At 37.6% G+C, this 6,503-nt stretch overlaps 1 protein-coding gene across 1 annotated transcript in view; it reads right to left on the minus strand.

The window, feature by feature from the left end:
- The window catches only part of Hs6st3 (heparan sulfate 6-O-sulfotransferase 3), a 714,213-nt gene that overhangs the window by 1,092 nt on the left and 706,618 nt on the right, over positions 1–6,503 (minus strand). The window lies entirely within an intron of this gene.

Raw genomic sequence — 6,503 nt, forward strand, 5'->3', positions numbered from 1 at the left:
CATTAGCTGTTTTATTTGAGCTTTAAACTTTTGTATTGTACATGGAACTGCTAGAGAAGGAACACAAAAAAGGTCACAGGACCCAACATGGCAAGACCCAAACACAACTCTTCTTCATCTTCTCTCATGGCATCGCTATTCAGATTATAAAGTAAGGAGGAGAAAGGTGAACTGCCCACCAAGCCCTGTCACTTGAAGTGCTTAAGAAGAGGCTGGATGTCCAATTGTCAGAAAAGACACCACAGAAGAACAGAACACATGAGTCCTCTGTTTCTGAAACCCTACATTTCCCATTGCCTTTCCACAGTTTGATCCCAAGTCAGTCCCAGCCCAGGCCTTGCCTCATTTCTAGAGGCTTTCACTAGAAATGCAGGGCCAATCACATTAACTCAGAGTTTTCCTGGGGACACAGGTGTAGCTCTCATAATTCTCTTGGAAGAACTCAGGAACCCCTGTAAAATGCCTTGTATGCTGCCAAGTGGTCAGAAAGTGATGATGCCTCGAGGGGAAGGACTATTATGCAGTGTGGCAACAAGCCTGGCACCCAGACAGAGAAGACAGTCACATGAACTTAATCTATCTTAGAATGTGCTCTTTGAAGAAGTCTGACAATAAAGTAAGCAGACATTTTGGCATGATACATGCACACATATGATAGGTGATATGTAGATGATGATAGATGACAGATTAGATGATAGATAAATAGATAGATAGATAGATAGATAGATAGATAGATAGATAGATAGATAGATAGATAGATGTGATAGATACAAGACAGATGACACATGGATGTTATAAATAGGTGATTGGTAGATGATAACTAGTTACATGACAGAAAACTAGATGTGACAGATATGTGGTAGATAAATAGGTGATAAATAGATTACAGATAAATGATACATAAATAGATGATAGATAGATGAAAATAGATGGTAGATACTTAGGTAGTAGATAATCTGTTGAGTAATGACTTAGTGGCCACTGCATCATGTATATTTTACCAATCTCTGAAATCAAGCAGCTGTAGATATTGTTTATTTAGAGATAAATGGCAAAGTATAACTCTATTTCAAATAAAGGCTATACCTTTGAAAATTGGAAAAAAAAATAGGAGAGGTTGGGAAATCACTCTGCCTCTCCTGTATTATCACAGTATTCTTCTCCACCTCTTGCTGCAGATGGAGGCCATCACATCAGGGCAAACTCTAAGATATGGTAAGATGCACTGTTACAAACTCAAAAGAAAAATGCCTTTGTTCGGGAATTCTATCATTGCTTGTGAAATGATGAAGAGAGAAGAAGACAACAACTAAGTTACATTTTATGTGTATAAGAGCTCATTGCCAAAGAAGATCATGGAAAGACACCCCATAGCAAGCAAAACCAATGGAAAATAGGAAATTAGCAATTCCCAAGGAAGAGAGCCCAGAAGTGCTTGGTAAGTATATAAGGAAAGGACAAAGTATAGGAGGCTGATGTTCAACTAACAGAAAATCTTACTTGCTCTCCTAGACCATTTACGCAAACTATTTTTCAAGACTGGGGACAAAATTTTCCTAGATTTGTCTTGAATTTGTAATGACAATTTATTTTTATTAAAATAAACTTACTTAAGTGCCTGGATGCCTTTTTTTTTCATAGACTAACACTCAAGGTCTGCAGAGGTGAGTGTATACTAATTCTTCTTGTTTTTGTTTAGTATTCAACAAACTAAGAATTTGAGAAGACAAGAGATAGATTATACTTGTTATAAGTTACAGAACTTGGATTTAACCAGATCTGCCTCACTTCAAGAGAACTCTTCTCTGTCATCACATCATGACAAGAAACACTTCTCCTGGAAGAAGCATGCAACCCCGTGCCTATTCTACTTGGCCAAGTGAATGAGACAGAAAATCTTTACATACTCAGTTACAACAATGAAAAATAGTTTGAAGATGAGTTGTTTTTATTCTGATTTTTAGAAATATTTGATGAAGAATTATCTTTTAAACTATATCTTTTCCTATATTCTGCTATTTTCAGTGCAGAACCTCACCAGTAGCTAAAGCAAATGGTTTTGGAATGTGCTAAAGAAACTTCGGAGAATGTAGCATGAATTCTGAGTCTTAATTTGTTCTTTTAATTCCAGAGGGAGAGTTTCTTAAAATTGTCATGGGTACTGCAGCCCAAACCCTTGCACTGCCCATCATCATTTTCCATAACACTGTTGTCTTTTCACACAATGGAAAGATAGTACAACATTGGAAGAATGTGTCCTAAAAGGTCAGCAAGGAATCAGGGGGTGTATAACATGGCTTCCAGGCTCCAGAGGAGCCATTGCTGATCCCACGCAGCCCACAGAGGACACGGATGAGTAATGCTGAGTGTTAGATGACCCCCGCTTTGTACTTAATTGGGGACTGCTTCACATTTCACTTCCACAGCAGAGACCGATCTTTATTCCACAAACAATTTCATAATAAATATTATGAATACAGTAATGATAAAGGTGTAACTCTGGGGATTATGTTTGCCAAACACACCAGGGCAGTAGAATTTAAATTAGAAAGGTGTTCAACTGGGCCAAATTAGACCACAAGTGGAATATTATTAGCTTTCCTGTTAATTATATCAAGTAGAAGACATACAGAAGTATTGCAACAACAGCAAAATCTGGTGACAGTAAGATCTAGGTTCTGTTCTATGTCTCAAATTTTATACATCCAGATTTTTAAAACGACAGAGTTGAGGGTGTATGGAGGTAAGAATCCCAAGGTTAGTCATATCAAGACCCAGGTTAATCTGCAGAATCAAGGGCTTTAATCTTACTTGGGAATACCAGGCATAGAATGTCTGTAACTTTTCTTCACCAGATATCAAGTGACTACATGATCTTAAAGTAAACTTAAAATGATCTTGAATTCAAACTCAACTATTTAACTTCACATTGCATTTCATTTTGCCTAGTGATGTTTATATAAATCTCAGGTATCTCTGAGGTTTACTAGCCAAAGGAGTCAACTTGTAAATAAACTTAAATCTGACACCAAGACCTAAATCTACAATACAGTTCCTGCACCTACAGCTCAGGGACCATTGGGGAAGAAGGGGCAGAAAGATTGCAAGAACCAGAGGAATAGAAAGTTTGTTGTGAGAACATGTCTACTCTAGAAATGTTAGAAAAGTTACATTCATGAAGTCTCACCAACAGGATGTCTAAACATGGCCTGAAGGAGGAAGACACTGATAGACAGATTAACTTGGAATGGGGAGTATTCACAAGCTCTCATCCAAAGCCCTAGATGGAAGACTAAAGGAATGCTGAAAGCAACAGACCTCCCTAAGGAGGAACATGTCAATTGATTATCCAATACTAATGATCAGCCCTGAAAACATAAATATAAGTAACATTACATGGTACTGTGTTATTGTTTGTTTTTGCTCTTTGGGGGGCCCTGCCACGCAGTTCCCAAATAAGTCACACATGGAGGTTTGTTCTTAATTATAAATGTCTGGCCTTACCTTGGCTTGTTGCTAGCCAGCTTTTCTTAACTTTAAATTTTCCATCTAGCTTTTGTCTTTGCCCCTTTACCTTTCTTGATTTCTTTTTACCTTTCATTATTTCTTACTCCATTGCTGGTTGTGTAGCCGGGTGGCTGGTCCCTGATGCCCTCCTCTTTCTCTTGCTCCTCCTTCCTCTTTCTCTTAGATTTCTCCTTCTATTTATCCTCTCTGCCTGCCAGCCCTGCCTATCCTTTCTCCTGCTTTGCTATTGGCCGTTCAGTTCTTTATTAGACCATCAGGTGTTTTAGACAGGCAAAGTAACACAGCTTCACAGAGTTAAACAAATGCAACATAAACAAAAATAACACACTTTAAAATAATATCCCACAACAGGACTGACCATATTGTATCATATAGTTAGGCACATAACACACACACACACACACACACACACACACACACACACACACTCACACAGACTATACACACACCAATGACGAAATAAAAGGAATCATGAATTTGGAAGAGACCAAGGTAGGTACATAGGAGAGTTTAAAGGGTGAAAGGGGAGGAAAAATTATGTGATTATATTATAATAAAATGATTTTTAGAAATGCAGGAAAAGGAGCTAGAAGAACATTGGCAATGATGAGTACCAAGTTGTCCAGCTTGTGACTTTGGATGCCAGTAGCTAACAGAATTTGAGAAGTGGTATAGTCAGACATCACATGTTTACTTTACCTTTTTCTGTCCTATAATACAGCCAAAATACAAAATCAGGAAAATTGTAAAAGTAAAATATAGACTTGAAGGATATCCAACTAATGAAGATAAATAGGAAATTAAAATTAAATTATTTTTTAACCATCATTAATTTTTCTCTTCTTTGATATGCTTCCCCCCCACACACAAAGCTTAGTGGAGCTTTAGTGAAGCGATGCCTATGTCTGGGCCACAGATACACCCTATTTTACCTGCTGATAGAGCAAAGCTCTGCAGAAATTGTCTGCTCCTGCTGGAGTTTTGATCAGGAATGTTTTCCTCCCTCCAACACCCATGTGGCCACAGCCCAGTTCTCATCACAAGGTTACTGGAAGATGATGGAGCTTGTTCATAATAAAAGAAAGTTAAGCTCTATCTATCTATCTATCTATCTATCTATCTATCTATCTATCTATCTATCATCATCATCATCATCAACATCATCCTTTCTCTCTCTCTCTCTCCTCTCTCTCTCTCTCTCTCTCTCTCTCTCTCTCTCTCTCAATTTGGCAATAAATTACTAATTCATTTTCCTCCTAACCAGACTTTCACAAATAACCCACCAAACATTATTTGAACCTTCTTTCCCTCACATAAGCACTGTGGCTAGGCATTGGGGAATCGCTGGGATTACAGATGTTGTTCCCATAGAGACTTTAGGCACCCAGTGATTATGATAAAGTGAGAGAAATGCTGGAATTAAGGGACAAATCTGCCAATCTCCTTGAACCAGAACAGTCCCTAAGACACACAACTTCATTTGTCTTGGCAACAGCATCCTTTCACAGATCTCCGCTTGATTGAAACTTGGGTGAATTCACTTAAGAAAGCCAAAAGTAAAGTGAAATCTTTAGAATTGCCATGCTTTGGCCCCAGGACAGTAATGACAAATTTATGTGTGCACAGAAAAATCAGGAAATGGATGCTGTTGTCAGTTCAGTAATTATTTTACTTGATCATAAGCATATGGTTTGACATGGTTTATTGAGGTTCCAAGGCAACAGAACACATACTTTTCAATGGTTCTCCTATTAAATAATTCTAAATACAACACAAGGGAGTTGCTTCCTCCTTTCACATTGAAAATGTTTGCTCTTCCCTTTGCTCATCTTTACTGGCTTAAGTCAAGGCTCGTACCCCTTCCCTTGACTTCACTGCCTATATTATTTCTTGGCATTACATCATCACCTCTCATGCATAAATAAGTCTTGGTCCTCTCTAACACTTCAAGTGCCTTTCTGAATAATACGCATTGTACCTTATGTCTCACAGCAGCTGAAGGCAGTGTCCAGCTCACAGGAGATGTTCAGTAATTGATTGCTGGACAAAATACATGGACAAATGCATGAAATGCATGTATTTGAGTAACTAAGGTCATTGTTGCCTTTAGTAACTATGCCTTTCTTTTTTTCTCACATAAAAAATATTTTCATTATTGTTAAAGGCACAGATGTGTAAAGTGAGCAAAATGATGTAGATTTGATTTTGTTACTTGATGATGCAGAAGACAGTTAATACAGACAAAAGGCAAATTGTTGACTATTTCTCATACAACAGTTAATTAGTAACAATTTAATTTATTTTAATTAGTATTCAAATTAATGATTTTCTTCCCAACTGCTTCAAGACACTGTATTTTACATATCAGTTTATTGTATAATTTGTTCCTTCTTCAAATAGTCAGTGATTTAATTAATACATGCATATCAACAGTTTGCTGTGTATAAGGAACATTTCTAAAAAAATATGGAGAAAATTCTTTTAAAATGCCCTCAAGTATTGGTGACTTAGCTGTGCTGGGGTGGAAAATGATATTAATTGGCAAGTTATAGATTTAAGGAGTAGACAAAAATATTTAAGGATATTCTCCGCACCTTGGAGATCACTAAAGTAGGTTGGCCAGGCCCTGGGGATCATGGTGTGGATTGATAAATGGGATAAGAAGGGACAGTAGAGAATAGAAGCTTGCCCAGAGTGTTGAAACCAAAATGTCCCAGGCTCTGAATAACACTGCTAACTATTAAAATTGTGAAAGCATTGGCTTCGTAAGATTCATTTAGCAATAGTATCAAAAATGGATTACAGTGGATAGAGACAGAGCGAAACAGTCTGTGGCCACAGGAAAAGACTAGCAGAGAAAAACTCCTGAGGGTGTGGTGAGGAGGGATTGGGACAGACTCAGGAATTCTGATTTTGTTGCCTCCATCTATACTGCTCACTTTCTCTGGCTATATCTCTTTTCTCTTTCCTTCTAT

Source organism: Peromyscus eremicus, chromosome 9 (genome assembly GCF_949786415.1).
Source record: "Peromyscus eremicus chromosome 9, PerEre_H2_v1, whole genome shotgun sequence".
NCBI classification, from domain to species: Eukaryota; Metazoa; Chordata; class Mammalia; order Rodentia; family Cricetidae; genus Peromyscus; species Peromyscus eremicus.